Raw genomic sequence first — 26,962 nt, 5'->3', positions numbered from 1 at the left:
CTCCCCACCGCCTGGTGAGAGTCTCATTCCTCCCCACCGCCTGGTGAGAGTCTCATTCATCCCCACCTCCTGGTGAGAGTCTCATTCCTCCCCACCTCCTGGTGAGAGTCTCATTCCTCCCCACCGCCTGGTGAGAGTCTCCTTCCTCCCCACCGCCTGGTTAGAGTCTCCTTCCTCCACACCGCCTGGTGAGAGTGTCATTCCTCCGCACCACCTGGTGAGAGTCTCATTCCTCCCCACCGCCTGGTGAGAGTCTCATTCCTCCCCACCGCCTGGTGAGAGTCTCATTCCTCCCCACCGCCTGGTGAGAGTCTCATTCCTCCTCACCGCCTGGTGAGAGTCTCCTTCCTCCCCACCGCCTGGTTAGAGTCTAATTCCTCCCCACCGCCTGGTGAGAGTCTCCTTCCTCCCCACCGCCTGGTGAGAGTCTCCTTCCTCCCCACCGCCTGCTGAGAGTCTCATTCCTCCCCACCGCCTGGTTAGAGTCTCATTCCTCCCCACCGCCGGGTGAGAGTCTCATTCCTCCCCACCGCCTAGTGAGAGTGTCATTCCTCCCCACCGCCTGGTGAGAGTCTCCTTCCTCCCCACCGCCTGGTGGGAGTCTCATTCCTCCCCACCGCCTGGTGAGAGTGTCATTCCGCCCCACCGCCTGGTGAGATTCTCCTTCCTCCCCACTGCCTGGTGAGAGTCTCATTCCTCCCCACTGCCTGGTGAGAGTGTCATTCCTCCCCACCGCCTGGTTAGAGTCTCATTCCTCCCCACCGCCTGGTGAGAGTCTCCTTCCTCCCCACCGCCTGGTGAGAGTCTCCTTCCTCCCCACCACCTGGTGAGAGTCTCCTTCCTCCCCACCGCCTGGTGAGAGTCTCCTTCCTCCCCACCGCCTGGTGAGAGTGTAATTCCTCCCCACCGCCTGGTGAGAGTCTCCTTCCTCCCCACCTCTTGGTGACAGTGTCATTCCTCCCCACCGCATGGTGAGAGTCTCATTCCTCCCTACCGCCTGGTGAGAGTCTCATTCCTCCCTACCGCCTGGTGAGAGTCTCATTCCTCCCCACCGCCTGGTGAGAGTCTCATTCCTCCCCACCGCCTGGTGAGAGTCTCATTCCTCCCCACCGCCTGGTGAGAGTCTCATTCCTCCCCACCGCCTGGTGAGAGGTCTCATTCCTCCCCACCGCCTGGTGGGAGTCTCATTCCTCCCCACCGCCTGGTGAAAGTGTCATTCCTCCCCACCACCTGGTGAGAGTGTCATTCCTCCCCACCGCCTGGTGAGAGTCTCATTCCTCCCCACCGCCTGGTGAGAGTCTCATTCCTCCCCACCGCCTGGTGAGAGTCTCATTCCTCCCCACCGCCTGGTGAGAGTCTCATTCCTCCCCACCGCCTGGTGAGAGTCAAATTTCTCCCCACCACCTGGTGAGAGTCTCATTCCTCCCCACCGCCTGGTGAGAGTCTCATTCCTCCCCACCTCCTGGTGAGAGTGTCATTCCTCCCCACCACCTGGTGAGAGTCTCATTCCTCCCCACCACCTGGTGAGAGTCTCATTCCTCCCCACCGCCTGGTGAGAGTCTCATTCCTCCCCACCGCCTGGTGAGAGTCTCCTTCCTCCCCACCGCCTGGTGAGAGTCTCATTCCTCCCCACCGCCTGGTGAGAGTCTCATTCCTCCCCACCGCCTGGTGAGAGTCTCATTCCTCCCCACCTCCTGGTGAGAGTCTCATTCCTCCCCACCTCCTGGTGAGAGTCTCATTCCTCCCCACCGCCTGGTGAGAGTCTCCTTCCTCCCCACCGCCTGGTTAGAGTCTCCTTCCTCCACACCTTCTGGTGAGAGTGTCATTCCTCCCCACCGCCTGGTGAGAGTCTCCTTCCTCCCCACCGCCTGGTGAGAGTCTCCTTCCTCCCCACCACCTGGTGAGAGTCTCCTTCCTCCCCACCGCCTGGTGAGAGTCTCCTTCCTCCCCACCGCCTGGTGAGAGTGTAATTCCTCCCCACCACCTGGTGAGAGTCTCCTTCCTCCCCACCTCTTGGTGACAGTGTCATTCCTCCCCACCGCATGGTGAGAGTCTCATTCCTCCCTACCGCCTGGTGAGAGTCTCATTCCTCACTACCGCCTGGTGAGAGTCTCATTCCTCCCCACCGCCTGGTGAGAGTCTCATTCCCCCACCGCCTGGTGAGAGTCTCATTCCTCCCCACCGCCTGGTGAGAGTGTCATTCCTCCCCACCGCCTGGTGGGAGTCTCATTCCTCCCCACCGCCTGGTGAAAGTGTCATTCCTCCCCACCACCTGGTGAGAGTTTCATTCCTCCCCACCGCCTGGTGAGAGTGTCATTCCTCCCCACCGCCTGGTGAGAGTCTCATTACTCCCCACCACCTGGTTAGAGTCTCATTCCTCCCCACCGCCTGGTGAGAGTCTCATTCCTCCCCACCGCCTGGTGAGAGTCTCATTCCTCCCCACCGCCTGGTGAGAGTCTCATTTCTCCCCACCACCTGGTGAGAGTCTCATTCCTCCCCACCGCCTGGTGAGAGTCTCATTCCTCCCCACCGCCTGGTGAGAGTCTCATTCCTCCCCACCACCTGGTGAGAGTGTCATTCCTCCCCACCGCCTGGTGAGAGTCTCATTCCTCCCCACCGCCTGGTGAGAGTCTCATTCCTCCCCACCGCCTGGTGAGAGTCTCATTCCTCCCCACCGCCTGGTGAGAGTCTCATTCCTCCCCACCGCCTGGTGAGAGTCTCATTCCTCCCCACCGCCTGGTGAGAGTGTAATTCCTCCCCACCGTCTGGTGAGAGTCTCCTTCCTCCCCACCTCTTGGTGACAGTGTCATTCCTCCCCACCGCATGGTGAGAGTCTCATTCCTCCCTACCGCCTGGTGAGAGTCTCATTCCTCCCTACTGCCTGGTGAGAGTCTCATTCCTCCCCACCGCCTGGTGAGAGTCTCATTCCTCCCCACCGCCTGGTGAGAGTCTCATTCCTCCCCACCGCATGGTGAGAGTCTCATTCCTCCCCACCGCCTGGTGAGAGTGTCATTCCTCCCCACCGCCTGGTGGGAGTCTCATTCCTCCCCACCGCCTGGTGAAAGTGTCATTCCTCCCCACCACCTGGTGAGAGTGTCATTCCTCCCCACCGCCTGGTGAGAGTCTCATTCCTCCCCACCGCCTGGTGAGAGTCTCATTCCTCCCCACCGCCTGGTGAGAGTCTCATTCCTCCCCACCGCCTGGTGAGAGTCTCATTCCTCCCCACCGCCTGGTGAGAGTCAAATTTCTCCCCACCACCTGGTGAGAGTCTCATTCCTCCCCACCGCCTGGTTAGAGTCTCATTCCTCCCCACCGCCTGGTGAGAGTCTCATTCCTCCCCACCGCCTAGTGAGAGTGTCATTCCTCCCCACCGCCTGGTGAGAGTCTCCTTCCTCCCCACCGCCTGGTGGGAGTCTCATTCCTCCCCACCGCCTGGTGAGAGTGTCATTCCGCCCCACCGCCTGGTGAGATTCTCCTTCCTCCCCACTGCCTGGTGAGAGTCTCATTCCTCCCCACTGCCTGGTGAGAGTGTCATTCCTCCCCACCGCCTGGTTAGAGTCCCATTCCTCCCCACCGCCTGGTGAGAGTCTCCTTCCTCCCCACCGCCTGGTGAGAGTCTCCTTCCTCCCCACCACCTGGTGAGAGTCTCCTTCCTCCCCACCGCCTGGTGAGAGTCTCCTTCCTCCCCACCGCCTGGTGAGAGTGTAATTCCTCCCCACCGCCTGGTGAGAGTCTCCTTCCTCCCCACCTCTTGGTGACAGTGTCATTCCTCCCCACCGCATGGTGAGAGTCTCATTCCTCCCTACCGCCTGGTGAGAGTCTCATTCCTCCCTACCGCCTGGTGAGAGTCTCATTCCTCCCCACCGCCTGGTGAGAGTCTCATTCCTCCCCACCGCCTGGTGAGAGTCTCATTCCTCCCCACCGCCTGGTGAGAGTCTCATTCCTCCCCACCGCCTGGTGAGAGTCTCATTCCTCCCCACCGCCTGGTGGGAGTCTCATTCCTCCCCACCGCCTGGTGAAAGTGTCATTCCTCCCCACCACCTGGTGAGAGTGTCATTCCTCCCCACCGCCTGGTGAGAGTCTCATTCCTCCCCACCGCCTGGTGAGAGTCTCATTCCTCCCCACCGCCTGGTGAGAGTCTCATTCCTCCCCACCGCCTGGTGAGAGTCTCATTCCTCCCCACCGCCTGGTGAGAGTCAAATTTCTCCCCACCACCTGGTGAGAGTCTCATTCCTCCCCACCGCCTGGTGAGAGTCTCATTCCTCCCCACCTCCTGGTGAGAGTGTCATTCCTCCCCACCACCTGGTGAGAGTCTCATTCCTCCCCACCACCTGGTGAGAGTCTCATTCCTCCCCACCGCCTGGTGAGAGTCTCATTCCTCCCCACCGCCTGGTGAGAGTCTCCTTCCTCCCCACCGCCTGGTGAGAGTCTCATTCCTCCCCACCGCCTGGTGAGAGTCTCATTCCTCCCCACCGCCTGGTGAGAGTCTCATTCCTCCCCACCTCCTGGTGAGAGTCTCATTCCTCCCCACCTCCTGGTGAGAGTCTCATTCCTCCCCACCGCCTGGTGAGAGTCTCCTTCCTCCCCACCGCCTGGTTAGAGTCTCCTTCCTCCACACCTTCTGGTGAGAGTGTCATTCCTCCCCACCGCCTGGTGAGAGTCTCCTTCCTCCCCACCGCCTGGTGAGAGTCTCCTTCCTCCCCACCACCTGGTGAGAGTCTCCTTCCTCCCCACCGCCTGGTGAGAGTCTCCTTCCTCCCCACCGCCTGGTGAGAGTGTAATTCCTCCCCACCACCTGGTGAGAGTCTCCTTCCTCCCCACCTCTTGGTGACAGTGTCATTCCTCCCCACCGCATGGTGAGAGTCTCATTCCTCCCTACCGCCTGGTGAGAGTCTCATTCCTCACTACCGCCTGGTGAGAGTCTCATTCCTCCCCACCGCCTGGTGAGAGTCTCATTCCTCCCCACCGCCTGGTGAGAGTCTCATTCCTCCCCACCGCCTGGTGAGAGTGTCATTCCTCCCCACCGCCTGGTGGGAGTCTCATTCCTCCCCACCGCCTGGTGAAAGTGTCATTCCTCCCCACCACCTGGTGAGAGTGTCATTCCTCCCCACCGCCTGGTGAGAGTGTCATTCCTCCCCACCGCCTGGTGAGAGTCTCATTACTCCCCACCACCTGGTTAGAGTCTCATTCCTCCCCACCGCCTGGTGAGAGTCTCATTCCTCCCCACCGCCTGGTGAGAGTCTCATTCCTCCCCACCGCCTGGTGAGAGTCTCATTTCTCCCCACCACCTGGTGAGAGTCTCATTCCTCCCCACCGCCTGGTGAGAGTCTCATTCCTCCCCACCGCCTGGTGAGAGTCTCATTCCTCCCCACCACCTGGTGAGAGTGTCATTCCTCCCCACCGCCTGGTGAGAGTCTCATTCCTCCCCACCGCCTGGTGAGAGTCTCATTCCTCCCCACCGCCTGGTGAGAGTCTCATTCCTCCCCACCGCCTGGTGAGAGTCTCATTCCTCCCCACCTTCTGGTGAGAGTCTCATTCCTCCCCACCGCCTGGTGAGAGTGTAATTCCTCCCCACCGTCTGGTGAGAGTCTCCTTCCTCCCCACCTCTTGGTGACAGTGTCATTCCTCCCCACCGCATGGTGAGAGTCTCATTCCTCCCTACCGCCTGGTGAGAGTCTCATTCCTCCCTACTGCCTGGTGAGAGTCTCATTCCTCCCCACCGCCTGGTGAGAGTCTCATTCCTCCCCACCGCCTGGTGAGAGTCTCATTCCTCCCCACCGCATGGTGAGAGTCTCATTCCTCCCCACCGCCTGGTGAGAGTGTCATTCCTCCCCACCGCCTGGTGGGAGTCTCATTCCTCCCCACCGCCTGGTGAAAGTGTCATTCCTCCCCACCACCTGGTGAGAGTGTCATTCCTCCCCACCGCCTGGTGAGAGTCTCATTCCTCCCCACCGCCTGGTGAGAGTCTCATTCCTCCCCACCGCCTGGTGAGAGTCAAATTTCTCCCCACCACCTGGTGAGAGTCTCATTCCTCCCCACCGCCTGGTGAGAGTCTCATTCCTCCCCACCACCTGGTGAGAGTGTCATTCCTCCCCACCACCTGGTGAGAGTCTCATTCCTCCCCACCACCTGGTGAGAGTCTCATTCCTCCCCACCGCCTGGTGAGAGTCTCATTCCTCCCCACCGCCTGGTGAGAGTCTCCTTCCTCCCCACCGCCTGGTGAGAGTCTCATTCCTCCCCACCGCCTGGTGAGAGTCTCATTCCTCACCACCGCCTGGTGAGAGTCTCATTCCTCCCCACCTCCTGGTGAGAGTCTCATTCCTCCCCACCTCCTGGTGAGAGTCTCATTCCTCCCCACCGCCTGGTGAGAGTCTCCTTCCTCCCCACCGCCTGGTTAGAGCCTCCTTCCTCCACACCGCCTGGTGAGAGTGTCATTCCTCCCCACCGCCTGGTGAGAGTCTCCTTCCTCCCCACCGCCTGGTGAGAGTCTCCTTCCTCCCCACCACCTGGTGAGAGTCTCCTTCCTCCCCACCGCCTGGTGAGAGTCTCCTTCCTCCCCACCGCCTGGTGAGAGTGTAATTCCTCCCCACCGCCTGGTGAGAGTCTCCTTCCTCCCCACCTCTTGGTGACAGTGTCATTCCTCCCCACCGCATGGTGAGAGTCTCATTCCTCCCTACCGCCTGGTGAGAGTCTCATTCCTCCCTACCGCCTGGTGAGAGTCTCCTTCCTCCCCACCGCCTGGTGAGAGTCTCATTCCTCCCCACCGCCTGGTGAGAGTCTCATTCCTCCCCACCGCCTGGTGAGAGTGTCATTCCTCCCCACCTCCTGGTGAGAGTCTCATTACTCCCCACCACCTGGTTAGAGTCTCATTCCTCCCCACCGCCTGGTGAGAGTCTCATTCCTCCCCACCGCCTGGTGAGAGTCTCATTCCTCCCCACCGCCTGGTGAGAGTCTCATTCCTCCCCACCGCCTGGTGAGAGTCTCATTTCTCCCCACCACCTGGTGAGAGTCTCATTCCTCCCCACCGCCTGGTGAGAGTCTCATTCCTCCCCACCGCCTGGTGAGAGTCTCATTCCTCCCCACCGCCTGGTGAGAGTGTCATTCCTCCCCACCGCCTGGTGAGAGTCTCATTCCTCCCCACCGCCTGGTGAGAGTCTCATTCCTCCCCACCGCCTGGTGAGAGTCTCATTCCTCCCCACCGCCTGGTGAGAGTCTCATTCCTCCCCACCGCCTGGTGAGAGTCTCATTCCTCCCCACCGCCTGGTGAGAGTCTCATTCCTCCCCACCGCCTGGTGAGAGTCTCATTCCTCCCCACCGCCTGGTGAGAGTCTCATTCCTCCCCACCTCCTGGTGAGAGTCTCATTCCTCCCCACCTCCTGGTGAGAGTCTCATTCCTCCCCACCACCTGGTGAGAGTCTCATTCCTCCCCACCGCCTGGTGAGAGTCTCATTCCTCCCCACCGCCTGATGAGAGTGTCATTCCTCCCCACCGCCTGGTGAGAGTCTCATTCCTCCCCACCGCCTGGTTAGAGTCTCATTCCTCCCCACCGCCTGGTTAGAGTGTCATTCCTCCCCACCTCCTGGTGAGAGTCTCATTCCTCCCCACCGCCTGCTGAGAGTGTCATTCCTCCCCACCGCCTGGTGAGAGTCTCATTCCTCCCCACCGCCTGCTGAGAGTGTCATTCCTCCCCACCGCCTGCTGAGAGTCTCATTCCTCCCCACCGCCTGCTGAGAGTCTCATTCCTCCCCACCGCCTGGTGAGAGTCTCATTCCTCCCCACCGCCTGGTGAGAGTCTCATTCCTCCCCACCGCCTAGTGAGAGTCTCATTCCTCCCCATCGCCTGGTGAGAGTCTCATTCCTCCCCACCGCCTGGTGAGAGTCTCATTCCTCCCCACCGCCTGGTGAGAGTCTCATTCCTCCCCACCACCTGGTGAGAGTCTCATTCCTCCCCACCGCCTGGTGAGAGTCTCATTCCTACCCACCGCCTGGTGAGAGTCTCATTCCTCCCCACCGCCTGGTGAGAGTCTCATTCCTCCCCACCGCCTGGTGAGAGTCTCATTCCTACCCACCGCCTGGTGAGAGTCTCATTCCTCCCCACCGCCTGGTGAGAGTCTCATTCCTACCCACCGCCTGGTGAGAGTCTCATTCCTCCCCACCGCCTGGTGAGAGTCTCATTCCTCCCCACCGCCTGGTGAGAGTTTCATTCCTCCCCACCACCTGGTGAGAGTCTCATTCCTCCCCACCACCTAGTGACATAATATGAAATTTAACAGATGGTGCCACCTGTTCCCCTCTCCCCCCTCTCTCTTTGTTCTCGCTCTTTTTTTCTCTTCAGCTCAATACATATACAGAGTCACTGCCAGCAACTCTCATGGGGGGGGGGGGGGGGGGGTGCAGTTGCCATGTATCTGCAGTCTGGCTTATATTGAGGTTTCTGCTCTCCCACTCTCTCTCTTTCTCTCTCCCTCTCTTAATATGACAGGATTGTTCTCTTTACAGATGTACACAGACTCTGTAGCCTGACGGGCTCTCTGCATGAGAGAGAGCAAGAAGGAGAGAGAGAGGAATGGAGGGAAAGAGACAGGGAGAGGGAGATAGAAGAGAGAGTGAGAGAGAGAGCAGAGATGGAAACAGTGAGTGCAAGTGTTAAGTGAAATGTATGAGTGAGTGTTTGTGTCTCCTCTGTTCCTCTAATCTCCTGTGATTTTCTTTTAGGTTCCTGATGAGGAGATGAATACCATAAGGTAAGATGACATTCTCTCTCCATTATTCCCTACCTGCCTCCTCAGCCAGGTCACCCATGATACAAGTCATTATTACACGTCCATCCATGTCTGAGGACGTTGGGAGATGACGTGGAAACCGGCCACTCGGGGGCAACAGTGAGAGCTGTTACCTTCAAGTAGGTTTCGGTTCTGCTGGGTGTTGTGGACGGGGACGGCGGATGGGTGGAAGGATCTGACGCATGTTTGAATCTAGCGATAGAAAGTTGTTTTTCATTGTTTTTAAATGAAGGTTATCCTGAACCTTAACCCTTACCTTAAACATTCCGAGTTAATCCCTAACCTTAACCATTCAGAGTTAATCCCTAACCTTAACCATTCAGAGTTAATCCCTAACCTTAACCATTCGGAGTTAATCCCTAACCTTAACCATTCGGAGTTAATCCCTAACCTTAACCATTCAGAGTTAATCCCTGACTTTAACCATTCAGAGTTAATCCCTGACCTTAAACATTCGGAGTTAATGCCTAAATGTAACCTTAACCTTAAAAATTCTCAGTTAATGTCTAAATGTAACCTTAAAAATGTCCAAATTTGACATTTGAGAAACATAGCTTCTGAAGTGAGACTGTGAGAGCTTGTTGTGCCTCTTTCCCTGCCTTCCCAGTCCTCCATCTCTCTCTCTCTCTCTCTCTCTCTCTCTCTCTCTCTCTCTCTCTCTCTTGCTCTCTCTCTCTCTCTCTCTCTCTCTCTCTCTCTCCCTCTCTCTCGCTCTGTCTTTGTCTAGCTCTCCCGCTCTTTCTCTGTCTCTCTCTCTTTCTCTTTCTCTCTCTCTTCTCCTTCTCTCCACCTCTCCTCTGCTACTGGGGGTTTCTCCAAGCTTATCAAACCTGGGTAAGCCAGCCCTCGATCACACGGAAGGGCTTTCACCAGCAGCCCCAGCACACACACACACATACACATACAGACTCAGCACCACTCCCCTCACACATACAGCAAAGAGTGGAGGCAGCAGGCAGGATTTCTGTGTCATCATCACCAGCACCAGCGATTCACAATGAGACTCTGTGTGAGCACCAAGGGAAGGTACTGCTCCTTCAACAGAGGGAACGTCTTTCATTGGGATCTGGGGTTGGCATTGTGTGTGTGTGTGTCACTGTGTGTGAGATTTATCGCTACTGTATGTTTGCGCAGTTTTCGTTTGCTTTACATCGGTGTAGCCTAGAGCTTCAGTGGTATTTGGAATTATCATACATGTCATTCTTTGCACAGGATAGTAGCAAAATTCCTGAATAGAACATGTAGTTCCACTGCACTGGTACAGTTGTTATACCACTGAATTATTTTCAGGCTTATTGTTCAATACAGGGAAAATGTCAAATAAGAACTGGCGTATATAGTATTTAAACATTTCCTCCTTTGAAAGCGAGAGAGAAGGCTTGGCTAAAAGGTGTTTAAAGGTTTGTTGAGTAAACTAGGATGTTCCTGTAGTGTTTAATCACTCTGATATGTCTGATGTAATTTTGGGAAGTCACCTGTAGTTTCAGGGAAGCCACAAATCCCTTTTCAGTGTACGGTCATTTAGAGGGAGAAAAATAGCTATTTACCCTGGTTCCTCTTTAGGTTTCTTCCTAGGCTCCTGCCTTCCAGTGAGTTGTTCTACCCCCTGTGATTCTGCCTCTGCATTGGGTAAAGGATCCGTAAAGGATTTTGTGACAGCTGATGTTATATGATACATTTGATTGATTGATTGATTGATTGATTGATTGATTGACATAATTATTTAGCTATCCAACGCTTTTTATCCTATGAACATTTCTTATAAACCTCCCATACCTCTCTGATGTTATTAAATTAGTACCATGTTTAATGCTATTATGATTGTATTTTCTGGGAGAAATAAAACCACCCTCTTATACCTCTTTAAAATGGTATTGCTCTTCCCTCCATCATATAGCTATTAACTTTCCATCAGATCAGCTACAATCTTACTGTCAGAATAGTTTTTGTTCAACTGGTCCTTAATTTAAAAAATAGCCTGGAAATAGCCTATAGATAGCCTGGAAATAGCCTGGATATAACCTGGAACACATAGTACTATATACCTTGGCTATATGGTGTAATGATTTTCAGATGAGTGAGGCTAAATGTCTTTTTTAAATGCCAGGGAGGGTCAATTTGATGGGCTGTTTTTACCAACACCCTGTATTGATTATCATCACCTCTGTGACCGACGTTAGCCGCTAACCGTTTGGCTCTTTAATTATACAGGACAACGACACAAGTGCCAAATCTACATTACGATGGACTACAATATTATACTCCATTCTAGATTTTTTAAAATATGGTCCATAATGTTTGGAAATTCTTCTTTGTCTTCACAATACATGATTGACTTAAAGACACATTTAATCATCAGGAGCAGGAACTGTGGTTCAATCCCTTCTTATTTACAGTCCCCTATGGCTGTCCAACCCCAGAGAGATAGAGTAGTAGGGTAAAGGGAAAAAGAGACATGGACCTACAGATTTGACACCAACCTTCAGAGTGAATCGCTCAGCGCTCCTGTCCCAGTGACCCCAGTCCTCCCAAGTATACCAGACAAAGAAAATGATGAAATGTGTTGAAATCTCTTCAATGTGTGTCCTCATTTGTATTTGTATTTATTATGGATCCCCATTAGCTGCTGCCAAGGCAAGGCACTCTTCCTTGGGTCCTGCAAAATTAAGGCAGTTGTACAATTTTTGAAACACTACAATACATTCACAAGCCCCTTATTCTGGCTCAAATTTCCGGTATGTATTTTGACCTCCGTCTTATGTAGTAAATGTATATTTTATTGTGAGACAAATTTGAGGGATAGGTAGAGGGAGAGAGAGAGAGCTCCATATGGCCCCATGGCCCTGTCATGGTGTGTAGGAGTGAGGAGTCATGCAGTGTTAAATGCAAAAGAAGTGAGTTGGGTTAGAGACTGTCTCCTCGGCTCGAATGGACTGGGATGGATGGCTATTCGCTAATGATCTACTCAAACACGGTGAATGGCTCATTGCAGAAGAAGACAGACCTACCAGGGGTTGATCTTTTCTCTTTCTCTCTCTCTCTCTCTCTCTCTTTTCTTTCTTTCTTTCTTTCTTTCTTTCTTTCTTTCTTTCTTTCTTTCTTTCTTTCTTTCTCTCTCTCTCTCTCTCTCTCTCTCTCTCTCTCTCTCTCTCTCTCTCTCTCTCTTTTCTCTCTCTCTCTCTCTCTACAACTCTCTCTCCATCTTCCTCTCTCACACGCAGGCCCCCTAGCAAATCTTTTGTATTGTTGTTGTCCATTTGAGTTCATCACTAACAATGTGTTGTGAAGGCCTGGTAGCTCATTGTGAGTGTGTTCTATTTTTAATGACTTGAACCAGTTATTTAGTGTATCTTTGTATCTCACTGGGTCCAAGTATCTTATATTTTCCAACATATCCTGCCATTTGGATTAACAAACCACTGTTTTCATAATGTGTGAAAAGCAAAACGTATCATGTCCTCCTTTTGATAAAATGACTTGTTTTCACAATCTGTGACTCCGTCATCCTTTGCCAGAATAAGTTCTGCATCTCAACACAAGTGTAACTTTGGGAAAACAAATCACATTCCGGTAAAGAATGGAAAATTCCCTGTGGGGTTTCCTCGGCACCATAACAGGTTTTATATGCCTGCAAGTGGAGGCTGTGTTAATTTCAGAACAGTGTATGTGTGTATGTGTGTATGTGTGTGTGTGTGTTGTTTTCTGTCGGTTGTTTGTGTGTGTTGTTTTCTGTCAGTTATGTGTGTGTGTTGTTTTCTGTCGGTTGTGTGTGTGTGTTGTTTTCTGTCAGTTATGTGTGTGTGTTGTTTTCCGTCGGTTGTGTGTGTGTGTTGTTTTCTGTCAGTTATGTGTGTGTGTTGTTTTCCGTCGGTTGTGTGTGTGTGTTGTTTTCCGTTGAGTGTGTGTACTCGCTCATGTCGTTTTTTTGCTCATGTTGTTTTTCGACATTGGCACCATCAGGTTTCCCACTTTACGTTGATCCCAAATCCCTTCTAGGGTACCTTCAACAGTGTAGGAAATCACTTCTCCCGGTAACTAGCCCAGTGCTGTTGGTAATGAAGAAGTTGGGGGTGGTGGCTGGGAAAGGGAAACTTGTAGATTTGTTCTGAGTGGATCAATGCTCTCAGGTGTGGGTCCACTGTGGGGACTGTACCACCTGTAGGAATAGAGCTAATTGGACATTCTAATTCCACGCTACCACTGGTCTTACAGACAGGGCCTACTGGGAAGTGGGGACAGGAGTTTTTCCTGCTCAGGTCAAAATAATAATAAGAATAAGAATTTAAAAAATTATATATAGTGCTTTTCATGCGGAATCGTAAAATCTCTTTTAAAAAATCACATTCAGGGAGCTGGCAGTTGATCTTCCACAGCCAGACGATGATGCATTTCAGTAAAGGAGTAGCTTGAGTGGAGGAGGCGTTGATGGTAAAGCCAGGGTGTGAGAAACATCAGTCAGACAGGCCCCTCTGTCAGTCACAGCTCCACTGTAGGTAGGCTGGAACATCCACCATTGAACGTGTAGCACCCGCCTAGGTGGTCATTTGGTAGCTGTAAACGCCCAACAGACCATCACACCTCAGCAGTAATCAGCAACAGTGTCCTGTGAGGTGAGACTCTGTCATCCCCTCACAGTCCACATCTTTCCAGAAACCAAGCTGGAATAAAAATATGAAAATGTGTTTTTCAGGTGTTGATGGGTCATTCAGATTAGATTAGCTAGCTAGCTATATCATCAGTCCTGCAACTCCATGGATCATTACTCAACAGGTTATCAAAAAAATAAATACACAAAATAACAAAAACATGTACAATACTTGCAGAGTTCTCAGCCAAGGTCTCCTCACAGCACCATGGCAACCATAGGTGACACAGGCCCTCTGATCAGAGCCTGACTCAGATCTGGTCCATCAGTTAATAAGTGTAGTTACTTTTAGTAAGCCAGGTAGGAAGGACAAGCAACAGTACTACTGACAGATTAATAGCCCTGCTATAACTGGTCAAGTTATGTGGTAAGGAAACCACTCCTGGCCGATCCTGCCGATCGTCTATGGTCGTGGCTCTGTGGCTCTGTCTGTCAGAAGGCAAGGCACACACAGGCAGCCTGCTCATGCTGCTACTCCTCTTCCTGCTGCTCATCATCCTACTCCTGCTCCTCCTGCTGCTCCTCCTCCTGCTGCTACTGCTCCTCCTGCTACTGCTACTGCTCGTACTCCTCCTGCTTCTCCTGCTTCTACTTATCCTCCTGCTCTGCTACTTCTCCTTCTGCTCTTACTCCTCCTGCTCATACCCCCTCTGCTACTGTTCCTGCTCTTCCTGCTCATACTCCTCCTGTTACTGCTACTTCTCCTCCTGCTACTGCTCCTCCTGCTACTTCTCCTCCTACTACTGCTCCTCCTCCTACTACTACTACTACTGCTCCTCCTCCTCCTCCTCCTACTACTGCTCCTCCTCCTCCTCCTGCTACTCCTCCTGCTTCCACTTATTCTCCTCATGCTACTGCTCCTCCTACTGCTACTGCTCCTCCTACTGCTGCTATGCCATCCTCCTCTTTCATGTTGCCTAAAAGGTCTATGGTTTTGTCAAACAGTACACGCTTTTAGTTTTTGTTGTTCTAGGCTACCTGGCTAAAATTCTTGCTTGCTCGTCTAACTTCCATTCATGGGAAACGACGTGCCAGGCCAGTTAGTTAACATTAGCCTACTATGTCTAGTTACATACTGAACACCCATCCTCTCAGGCCGGGGGAACAGTGTATTAATTTGTGGTTGGATCAGAATCACTGTTACAATCATTGGCCAGTAGGAGAATGAAGTAAATACACAAGTTGAAATCCCTATCTCCCTCCAAGGCTAATTTAGGAAAGGGGTGGTTTTAGCTAGCTAGTTGGCCAATGAAGGTCAATGAAACAATGAGATCATGCAACAATTCAATTTTTTTTCTGTCAATGACGTTTGGCTTCTGATGTGTTGTGATTGGTGTGAAGCCAAATTCAAACCGGCGCTGGGACCATTCACAGCTGAGCTCACTCAGTTTAGCTCAACACTGATTGGCTATTATTTTATTTTAAAAATTATCAAGGGAGGCCATTGCATTCAATGCTATGGGCAGCAACAATGTCACACTCTTTTTGACCAGACAGCATCAGATAGATGGGCTACACATACAGAGGCAGAGAGGTGCTGTTTCGCTCAGATGCTTTACCGTTGAGATACATTCAGCCTCTTGCGAATTTGGGGGGAAGCCTGGCTTCCCTTGGAATCCATTATATGCCACTGTGCATGAGTCAGCCAGGCAGCCACTCAGGGCTCACCCCCTTTAATGCTGAGTCTGAGCCTGCCATTAGGGCTTTCTCCTTTAATGCTGAGTCTGGGCCTGGGCTTTCCTGACAGCTAATCCGTCTACCGAGGTAGACGAGTACATGGAGGGGTGGAGAGATGGAGTGATGGACAGATGGAGGGTTTGAGAGGAGGGGAGAAGGAGGGGTGGAGTGGTGGAGAGATGGAGTGGTGGAGAGATGGAGGGGTGGAGTGAGGGAGAGATGCAGGGTGGAGAGGTGGAGGGGTGGAGTGATGAAGAGGTGGAGGGGTGGAAAGGTGGAGGTGTGGAGAGGTGGAAAGATGGAGAAATGGAGAGGTGGAGAAATGGAGGAGTGGGGGGGTGGAGAGGTGTAGAGGTGGAGAGGTGGAAGGGTGGAGAGGTGGAGGGGTGGAAGGGTGGAGAGATGGAGGGGTGGCAAGGTGGAGAGGTGGAGTGATGGAGAGGTGGAGGGGTGGAGGGGTGTAGAGGTGGAGAGGTGGAAGGGTGGAGAGGTGGAGGGGTGGAGTGATGGAGAAATGGAGGGTTGGGGTGGAGAGGTAGAAGGGTGGAGAGGTGGAGGGGTGGCAAGGTGGAGGGGTGGAGAGGTGGAGTGATGGATAGGTGGAGGGGTGGAGAGGTGGAGAGATGGAGGGTGGAGAGGTGGAGTGATGGATAGGTGGAGGGGTGGAGAGGTGGAGAGATGGAGGGGTGGAGAGGTGGAGTGATGGATAGGTGGAGGGGTGGAGAGGTGGAGTGATGGAGAGATGGAGGGGTGGAGAGGTGGAGTGATGGAGAGATGGAGGGGTGGAGAGGTGGAGTGATGGAGAGATGGAGGGGTGGAGAGGTGGAGAGATGGATAGGTGGAGGGGTGGAGAGGTGGAGAGATGGATAGGTGGAGGGGTGGAGAGGTGGAGAGATGGAGGGGTGGAGAGGTGGAGGTGTGGAGAGGTGGAGAGATGGAGGGGTGGAGAGGTGGAGAGATGGATAGGTGGAGGGGTGGAGAGGTGGAGTGATGGAGAGATGGAGGAGTGGAGAGGTGGAGGTGTGGAGAGGTGGAGAGATGGAGGGGTGGAGAGGTGGAGAGATGGATAGGTGGAGGGGTGGAGAGGTGGAGAGATGGATAGGTGGAGGGGTGGAGAGGTGGAGAGATGGATAGGTGGAGGGGTGGAGAGGTGGAGAGATGGAGGGGTGGAGAGGTGGAGGTGTGGAGGGGTGGAGAGGTGGAGTGATGGGAAAGCCATTCTTGGTTCTTTTTTCAACGCTCTCTTTAATTCTTTCTTTCTCTGTCTTTCTTGTTCATTCGTTCTTTCATCGCCTCTCTCCCTCTCTCTCTCTCTCCCTGTCTCTCTCTCCCTGTCTCTCTCTCTCCCTGTCTCTCTCTATCTGTCTCCCTGTCTCTCTCTCCCTGTCTCTCTCTCTCCCTGTCTCTCTCTCTCCCTGTCTCTCTCTCCGTCTCTCTCCCTGTCTGTCTCTCCCTGTCTGTCTCTCTCTGTCCCTCTCTTTCTTTCTCTCTCTCTCTGTGTCTCTCTCTCTCTCCCTCCCTCTTTACTGCAGGAGGGCAGATCTGAGAAGCAGGCCCTTTCCTCTCTTTCCCTGCAGCCCCTGCTGTCTCTCTCTCTCTCTCTCTCTTCCCTCCTACCTCATTCCCTCATCACCCCTCCTCCTCTCGCTGCTCTCAATATCTTCATTTTCAGCCCCCCTCTCAAATGTCAGGATGGCACATGAGTGGGAGGCAGTAGCAGTTCCATCTGAATCGAGAACAGTCTATGTTTTCTCCGATATGAGAGGATTGGGTCAGGGAGGGGATTTAGAGGAGAGAGGGAAGATCTCAATTGCATACTCCTCACGTCCTCTGTCCTCGTCTCCTTTTCAAAACCCATTGGATGAGAAAGCCAGATGTCCCTCCCCTCTGACCTTCTCCTCCAATGAGTTTGAGGAGGATAGGAGAGAGGAGAGACAACGTAAGGAGTATGCAATTGAGATTCTCCCAGTGTGAGGGTGTTTGACACCAGGAGAAATGTGTGTGAGTTTGTGTGTTGGGGAAGGTTGTCCGTTATGTCGCAGCTAGAAGACATTGTTAATTTATCTCCCAGGGAGGATTAGATTGAGTGGGTAGAGTCTTGCTGAGATATACACACTGAGAAACACGCACACACACAAACGCATGTGCACACACAAGCAAACAAGGAAAAGCACACACACACACACACACACACACACACACACACACACACACACACACACACACACACACACACACACACACACACACACACACACACACCGTGTGTGATGACTCAGAGGGGTGCAGCTGGAGTTGATAAGGTCCCAGTCGTGAGGATGAGCTGTCAGCACAAATGATCTCTCTATGACAGCGTGTGTGTATGTATCTGCGTGCGTGCGTTCGTTCGTTTGTGTGTGTCTGTTTGCATCTGGGTGCGTTCTTTTGTGTATGTGTTTGTGTGCATGTGTGTGTTTGCATCTGGGTGTGTTCGTTAGTGTGTGTGGGTGTGTGCGTGTGTGTGTTTGCATCTGGGTGTGTTCGTTAGTGTGTGTGGGTGTGTGCGTGTGTGTGTTTGTGTCAGCCATAACATTTCATTTGTAAGGCACAGTCTTGCCCACCACCGCTGTGGCTCTGAGTCTCGCTGTGCTCACCGCTTGACAGTCCATCTTATTCTAAGCCCGGAGGTGCTTTGATCAAGTCGCAGTCTGTCTCCTCTCATTACCTACAGTTGTTTTGCCTGATGACAGCTGCACCTGTGCTGTGGACCCAATCGAGACAGGAGCTGAAATATTTACAGAAGTGGCCTCTGTCATAGTGATTTAATGCTAGAGAGTGAAGATGTGAAAATGTTTCCTCCTGTGTGTGCACTGCACGTCCACTTGAGAAATTCATTTGGTTTGATGATTTGGAAGTCAAAAATCTGATCACTGTGGTTGGGTTTGAATCAGTGGCATAGGCAGAAATCCATTGATGGCAGGTCCAGCAAAACAATTAGGTGGGCCAAAATTTGGGCTCTCAAATCATCATGAGATGATGATAAAAGCATAGCCTACACTATATCTTACTGTAATGGATTAAACACAATAAACCATCTAATGTGATTTTGCATTACAGACCAATTAGTCTTATAGGCCTAAGAAACATTTAACATGAGACTCACATAGGCCTACACATACTAAACCAGAGGCCTATAATGAATGGACTACAAGACTAGAACATAGTTCCCTGACAGAGCAGTAATAATCCAGGGTTTGTGCCCTGACAGAGCAGTAATAATCCAGGGCTGGTGCCCTGACAGAGCAGTAATAATCCAGGGCTAGTGCCCTGACAGAGCAGTAATAATCCAGGGCTTGTGCCCTGACAGAGCAGTAATAATCCAGGGCTAGTGCCCTGACAGAGCAGTAATAACCCAGGGCTTGTGCCCTGACAGAGCAGTAATAATCCAGGGCTGGTGCCCTGACAGAGCAGTAATAATCCAGGGCTTGTGCCCTGACAGAGCAGTAATAATCCAGGGCTAGTGCCCTGACAGAGCAGTAATAATCCAGGGCCGGTGCCCTGACAGAGCATTAATAATCCAGGGTTTGTGCCCTGACAGAGCAGTAATAATCCAGGGCTGGTGCCCTGACAGAGCAGTAATAATCCAGGGCTTGTGCCCTGACAGAGCAGTAATAATCCAGGGTTTGTGCCCTGACAGAGCAGTAATTATCCAGGGCTTGTGCCCTGACAGAGCAGTAATAATCCAGGGTTTGTGCCCTGACAGAGCAGTAATAATCCAGGGCTGGTGCCCTGACAGAGCAGTAATAATCCAGGGTTTGTGCCCTGACAGAGCAGTAATAATCCAGGGCTGGTGCCCTGACAGAGCAGTAATAATCCAGGGCTTGTGCCCTGACAGAGCAGTAATAATCCAGGGTTTGTGCCCTGACAGAGCAGTAATAATCCAGGGCTGGTGCCCTGACAGAGCAGTAATAATCCAGGGCTTGTGCCCTGACAGAGCAGTAATAATCCAGGGCTGGTGCCCTGACAGAGCAGTAATAATCCAGGGCTGGTGCCCTGACAGAGCAGTAATAATCCAGGGCTTGTGCCCTGACAGAGCAGTAATAATCCAGGGTTTGTGCCCTGACAGAGCAGTAATAATCCAGGGCTGGTGCCCTGACAGAGCAGTAATAATCCAGGGTTTGTGCCCTGACAGAGCAGTAATAATCCAGGGCTGGTGCCCTGACAGAGCAGTAATAATCCAGGGCTGGTGCCCTGACAGAGCAGTAATAATCCAGGGCTTCTGCCCTGACAGAGCAGTAATAATCCAGGGCCGGTGCCCTGACAGAGCAGTAATAATCCAGGGCTAGTGCCCTGACAGAGCAGTAATAATCCAGGGCTGGTGCCCTGACAGAGCAGTAATAATCCAGGGCTTGTGCCCTGACAGAGCAGTAATAATCCAGGGCTAGTGCCCTGACAGAGCAGTAATAATCCAGGGCCGGTGCCCTGACAGAGCAGTAATAATCCAGGGCTAGTGCCCTGACAGAGCAGTAATAATCCAGGGCTGGTGCCCTGACAGAGCAGTAATAATCCAGGGTTTGTGCCCTGACAGAGCAGTAATAATCCAGGGCTGGTGCCCTGACGGAGCAGTAATAATCCAGGGTTTGTGCCCTGACAGAGCAGTAATAATCCAGGGCTGGTGCCCTGACAGAGCAGTAATAATCCAGGGCTGATGCCCTGACAGAGCAGTAATAATCCAGGGCTGGTGCCCTGACAGAGCAGTAATAATCCAGGGCTTGTGCCCTGACAGAGCAGTAATAATCCAGGGTTTGTGCCCTGACAGAGCAGTAATAATCCAGGGCTGGTGCCCTGACAGAGCAGTAATAATCCAGGGCTTGTGCCCTGACAGAGCAGTAATAATCCAGGGCTGGTGCCCTGACAGAGCAGTAATAATCCAGGGCTGGTGCCCTGACAGAGCAGTAATAATCCAGGGCTTGTGCCCTGACAGAGCAGTAATAATCCAGGGCCGGTGCCCTGACAGAGCAGTAATAATCCAGGGTTTGTGCCCTGACAGAGCAGTAATAATCCAGGGCTGGTGCCCTGACAGAGCAGTAATAATCCAGGGTTTGTGCCCTGACAGAGCAGTAATAATCCAGGGCTTGTGCCCTGACAGAGCAGTAATAATCCAGGGCTTCTGCCCTGACAGAGCAGTAATAATCCAGGGCTGGTGCCCTGACAGAGCAGTAATAATCCAGGGCTGGTGCCCTGACAGAGCAGTAATAATCCAGGGCTTGTGCCCTGACAGAGCAGTAATAATCCAGGGCTGGTGCCCTGACAGAGCAGTAATAATCCAGGGTTTGTGCCCTGACAGAGCAGTAATAATCCAGGGTTTGTGCCCTGACAGAGCAGTAATAATCCAGGGCTGGTGCCCTGACAGAGCAGTAATAATCCAGGGCTGGTGCCCTGACAGAGCAGTAATAATCCAGGGCTTGTGCCCTGACAGAGCAGTAATAATCCAGGGCTGGTGCCCTGACAGAGCAGTAATAATCCAGGGTTTGTGCCCTGACAGAGCAGTAATAATCCAGGGCTGGTGCCCTGACAGAGCAGTAATAATCCAGGGCTGGTGCCCTGACAGAGCAGTAATAATCCAGGGTTTGTGCCCTGACAGAGCAGTAATAATCCAGGGCTGGTGCCCTGACAGAGCAGTAATAATCCAGGGCTGGTGCCCTGACAGAGCAGTAATAATCCAGGGCTTCTGCCCTGACAGAGCAGTAATAATCCAGGGCCGGTGCCCTGACAGAGCAGTAATAATCCAGGGCTAGTGCCCTGACAGAGCAGTAATAATCCAGGGCTGGTGCCCTGACAGAGCAGTAATAATCCAGGGCTTGTGCCCTGACAGAGCAGTAATAATCCAGGGCTAGTGCCCTGACAGAGCAGTAATAATCCAGGGTTTATGCCCTGACAGAGCAGTAATAATCCAGGGTTTGTGCCCTGACAGAGCAGTAATAATCCAGGGCCGGTGCCCTGACAGAGCAGTAATAATCCAGGGTTTATGCCCTGACAGAGCAGTAATAATCCAGGGTTTATGCCCTGACAGAGCAGTAATAATCCAGGGCCGGTGCCCTGACAGAGCAGTAATAATCCAGGGCTAGTGCCCTGACAGAGCAGTAATAATCCAGGGCTAGTGCCCTGACAGAGCAGTAATAATCCAGGGCCGGTGCCCTGACAGAGCAGTAATAATCCAGGGCTAGTGCCCTGACAGAGCAGTAATAATCCAGGGGTTCTGCCCTGACAGAGCAGTAATAATCCAGGGCTGGTGCCCTGACAGAGCAGTAATAATCCAGGGCTGGTGCCCTGACAGAGCAGTAATAATCCAGGGGTTCTGCCCTGACAGAGCAGTAATAATCCAGGGCTGGTGCCCTGACAGAGCAGTAATAATCCAGGGCCGGTGCCCTGACAGAGCAGTAATAATCCAGGGGTTCTGCCCTGACAGAGCAGTAATAATCCAGGGCTAGTGCCCTGACAGAGCAGTAATAATCCAGGGCTAGTGCCCTGACAGAGCAGTAATAATCCAGGGCTGGTGCCCTGACAGAGCAGTAATAATCCAGGGCTTCTGCCCTGACAGAGCAGTAATAATCCAGGGCTAGTGCCCTGACAGAGCAGTAATAATCCAGGGCTAGTGCCCTGACAGAGCAGTAATAATCCAGGGCTAGTGCCCTGACAGAGCAGTAATAATCCAGGGCTAGTGCCCTGACAGAGCAGTAATAATCCTCTGCCGGTGCCAGAATGAATCAGTTGAACGGACATTTCTATACCTCGGGTCCGTTTTTCCCCCTGTGTGCCTGTGCAAGAGTTTTATAATGGGTGTCAAAATAAAGACAATTCCTACCTATCTGCACCCCAGTATTTTTATATGCGCATTTCCTTGGAACAATCCAATTTCAATAATAACGATTAATCGTAAAAAAAACCCGAATTTAAATAGTAAAAATCTAAATGTTAAAATTCCACTAATGCAATAGCACCAGCCTTTGGTAAATGGACACATTGACAGCCTACACCGTGATTCATTGGCAGCTGTCAGTTTCTCCCTGGGAGAGGTGGGTGTGGAGGCAGGCGCAGGAGAGAGTGAATTGCAAGAAAGGGCGTTTTATTTACAAGTCCAAAGAACAGGAACAGGACCACAACAGTAGCCACAAAACAACAGGAACATAGTTCCGAAAGGAAAACACCTATTCAACAGAACAAACCAAAACGCAACCCAAACAAATGATAGCTAAACGAACAATCTCGCACAAAACCAAGAGGGTAGGGTGAGATTAAATACCCCACTAATAACCTAAACTATACACAGGTGAACAACAAGACAGACAAACCAAGCGAAAAATAAAAGGGATCGGTGGCAGCTAGTAGACAGACAACGACAACCGAGCACTGCCCGAACAGGGAGAGGAGCTACCTTTGGTGACAGCTGCTAAATAAATTAGGCATTGCACTCAGAGACAGCCTACAGGCCAATGCAGCAGTAGGCCTATAACTTCCATCTTCAACTAAGTGAAATACATAAAGGCCTAAAGCAGACAAATTAAAACAGCAGGAAATATCCTGATGAAAATCCAGGTTCTTTCTATCGGATGAATCTCTTTACTCCACCTGTCTGTCTCCATTTTTATATGTCTTGAATTGAGCTATTGCTAGTGATGTGCAACATTGTATAAACTCAGCTGGTTGCCATGCTCCCTCAACGTTATCAGGACAGAGAAACCACTGGTGGCAATTTTAGCATGTAAATATTGGTGGGGCAAAAAAACAAAACAAAGTGGGCTGTATGCCAGCAAAGCCACGACACAATATCATGCTAAACAATACATGAATTGGACTATAATGGTGACAAACGGTGCCCACAAATGGTTAGGGCCATAAAGCTGTCCCAACAGCAGTGTCCACAAAGCAGTTCCAACACCTTACCACCACCACTACGATGGACGTAGTCAATATAACTATTTGTTCAGCACTTTTGAAATTCAGAACATGGGCCGTTCTTACAGTGTTCTCCCTGTACACCAAGTCAGAACCGTAGGATAGATAAAGGGGACATATAAGCAGACAATGAAAGCTCTTAAAATGTTCAGTGATTACATTTCTCTTAAACAGGTTATATGCTACATGTGCACCACCAAGTCAGAACAGTAGGCAAATAGAGGGGTAAATAGACCAAATTATTAGGGTGAGGCACATGGTCTACTAACAGCTTACTACACAACATACACTTAGTATTACTTTTACTTAGCTACAGTATACATATCTCCCTGGAATATTACATAATTTATGCAGCAGAATACAATACATTTTTGGACTCACCTTGTTGTGCTGTGCTCACTTGAACAGGAAGGTGGCGAGGCAGTCATTCGTGGGCAAATTTTGTCATTAAACTTTGTCATCAAAGTTTGCCATTCTCTAGATTTATGGTGCTTTCAAGACAACTGGGAACTCAGGGAAAAAAAGTAGAATCATTATGAAGTCAGTGATCTTCAGGTCATAGCTCTAGAAAGAGGCCCAAGTTCCAGATTTACAATTCCAAGTTGGATGAAAGTATTTTGCAGTCATAGCTCATTTTTCCCAAGTTCCCAGTTGTCTTGAACTCACTAAAGTCAGTGGTTTTTAGCACGGCACTAATCATGATTCATTGACAGCATGGCCAATGTTGAATGTTCATCATTTTAAACTAGGAATAGAGACCCTTAATCTTAGACTTGGTACCGCACAGCCACTCCACTGAATAGCAGGCAAATGATTGCTTTGCAATGCTTGCAATAAGCCACTGATTCCTTCCAAACCTCTTATTGTTGAATTTGCGATTTCCAACTTGTTGTGTAATGTTTATGTCCAATGGCCGATGAGCACTGATACATTTTATCTATAATTTCTCTTCATTATTTCTCTTCATATGATAAGGATTAATAAGGATTTGCCTGCCAGTGGATTGTCGACTTTATTCATGATGAAGCCTGCTAGCTAAGATATTGAAAGTATGATGTTGACATGATCAGTTCAATCAAAGCTACTGTAGATACAACATGATTTGAAGTAATTTTATCTGTGACCAATGAACTTGAGCCTTCTTGGATGGGCACTTCTAATGTAACTCTATGGCAGCACCCAAGGGGCTGGAATCTTTGAAGTCTACACTTAGATTTGGCTATGACGTAGTGTCCCCATGAGTGACAGAACACTGAGACAATCACGGCGCAACGCTTCGTATTTTCTGCTGGCTTGCCCCACCACTACAGAAAGCCCTGAGCTTGGATGAAACACCTGCATTTTAGATCTGCCTTACTCAAGAAAACAAAAAGAGACCATGTTTGTACGCGGCTTTATTAACTCATTGATATGTATATATTTTTTTTTACATTGTTTGCAAACTGATATGTGACACATATTAATGACAAAATAACATGAAAAATAGGCAAGCCCCTTTTTAATTTAAAATGTTATTTATTTTTTCTAAAAATGTTGCCAATGTATACCACACCAAACAAAAGACAATGAAACAATTTACTAAACTCCTAAATTATGGTTATGAAATAAACCAAAACGTGTTTCTCAGAAGTGTAGCAGGTTGTGAACTCTGCAAACAATGTTTCCAGAAAGATAAAGGTAACTGACTGTAATACATGCGTTAACAGAAATGAATCTCACCAAATTACCAGGATTAGTGGTACATTTACTAGGCCTACTGGTTACATATGTCATGGGGAATTGATTAAAAAACAAAAACAAAGGACAAACAATTCACATAATGAAACACGAATGTGCAAAAATTGGTGGGAGACAGTGGAGCACATTCTGGAGAGCTGAATGCATGTATTTTGGAGAGAGATGCCCATCTCGTACTTAAACATCCCTCCCCTTCTTCTTGTCTCAACATTTTGAATTATACTCAGGACACATTATTTTCACACATTTTAGATGCTTTTCACTGACCCGTCCAACTCAATAATCAGCTAGGCCTATTGCCATGCACGCTGCCCAAATTGCTGGCTTCCCAATACTGGGTATAGGCCTACATGTATGCACTTATGATTTGAAACAATCCACAGCTATTTATTTTAAGAAGCTAATGATCCTCTATGGCTAAGTCAAGCTCTCTTGTAATATATTTTGAATTATTTTATTTAGACAGGAGTAATTATAGAATTTTGGAAAAATATCAATTGACTTTAGGGGAAGCAAACATCCGCGCCAACTTTCCTTTCCAATTCGCAAGTGACTGAAACGAGAGATCTGTATGTAATAACGATATGCTCATGTCTCCGCTCAAACAATGTGAGTTGTTGTCCCAAAGGCGGGAATGCAGGCGAGAAGCCTCGGTCTGCATATTATGCCCATACAAACACATTGGGCTTATTCAGGACAGATTTAGGCGAGAGTGAACCCTCTCGCTTCGCCTCTTCCTCTTTGCCGAAACTAGCGAGCAAAACAGAGCCGCTCTCTCTTACTATAGCCCATGTATCTGATGCTGTCTGTCCAGAAAAAGTATAACATGCCATACACCTTTTGTCCAGACAGCATCAGATACATGGGCAACACATACGGAGACAGAGAGGCGCTGTTTATCTCACTTGGATTCTTTATCTGAGATTTATGCCCATAACACCTGCCCGGTAATAATCTCAATAGGCAGACATAGCCTATATAGACTAGAACAGCCTTTACTTAGTAATGGAAATCCATTCTATCATAGTCCATGTGGGTTTTAATGACATTATTAAGGGCAGTTCTGAAAAGTTGAAACTGGATGTTAAAGAGTTGATTGACTCTCTCCTAAACACTAACAAAAGACCCATCTTATCTGGCCTTCTGCCATCTCTGAATCGTGGCATTGAACTCTTTAGCAGGATTCTGGCCACGTGATTATTGCAGCTCATTGGGTGTAACTTTAGTTGACAATGTCGATACCTTTTGGAAACGAAACATGTTTTATAAGGAGGATGGGATCCTCCCAAATCATTTGGGTTCCTGGAACCTTTCACAGCATTATAAGGTTGTGTTGAGACAATGACTTATCAATGACCCAAGTCCAGCTCAATTAATCCCTACCATTGTGCCGCTGAGTCATCATTATGCTTTACCAATTGTACATTACACCAGGGGCATCAGTAGACACAATGTAAGTAACCTAATGTATGCCCCTTTAACTGGCCTGAATGCCTCTGCTGATCCTACATCTATTGTATGCAGTAATCATGTGTCTATGAACCAGAGTTATACTGTTAGCACTAAACCGGTGTTCCCTAGGAGGAAGTCCACTGTTAGCAGCTCACCCTGCACTAACATAAAGAACATGAGCACATCGACTGCTGCTAAGCTTCCCAGTAAAGCAATGAAAGCAAGTAAGCATTCCAGAAGAAAAGTGCTCAAAATAGCCCACGTTAATATATGTAGCTAGTAACAGATGACATTCACATTCTGACTATCTCTGAAACTCACTTAGATAATACATTTAATGATACAGCGGTAGCAATACAAGGTTACAGCATTTATAGAATATATTCAGACCCACATTCCTGTAAAGATTAGAGAGGATCTCATGTCAAATACTGTTGAAGTAATATGGCTACAGGTTAATCTGCCTCACCTAAAGCCCATTCTGGTGGGAAGCTGCTACAGACCACCAAGTCAGTATCTGGATAACATGTGAAATGCTTGATAATGTATGTGATACCAACAGAGGTATATTTTCTGGGTGATTTAAATATTGACTGGCTTTCATCAAGCTGCCCACTCAAGAAATATCTTCAAACTGTAACCAGTGCCTGCAACCTGGTTCCGGTAATCAGTCAACCTACCAGGGTATTTACAAAAAGCAAAGGAATGAAATAATCAACATGTATCAATCACA

General features: G+C 50.3%; 1 pseudogene; it reads left to right on the top strand.

The window, feature by feature from the left end:
• LOC135557896 (brain-enriched guanylate kinase-associated protein-like) overlaps positions 1 to 26,962 on the top strand; it is a 66,320-nt pseudogene that overhangs the window by 12,556 nt on the left and 26,802 nt on the right.

This window comes from Oncorhynchus masou, chromosome 16 (assembly GCF_036934945.1).
Source record: "Oncorhynchus masou masou isolate Uvic2021 chromosome 16, UVic_Omas_1.1, whole genome shotgun sequence".
NCBI lineage: Eukaryota > Metazoa > Chordata > Actinopteri > Salmoniformes > Salmonidae > Oncorhynchus > Oncorhynchus masou.
Note: the sequence above shows the minus strand (reverse complement) of the source record. Positions and strands in the feature narration are given on the sequence as shown.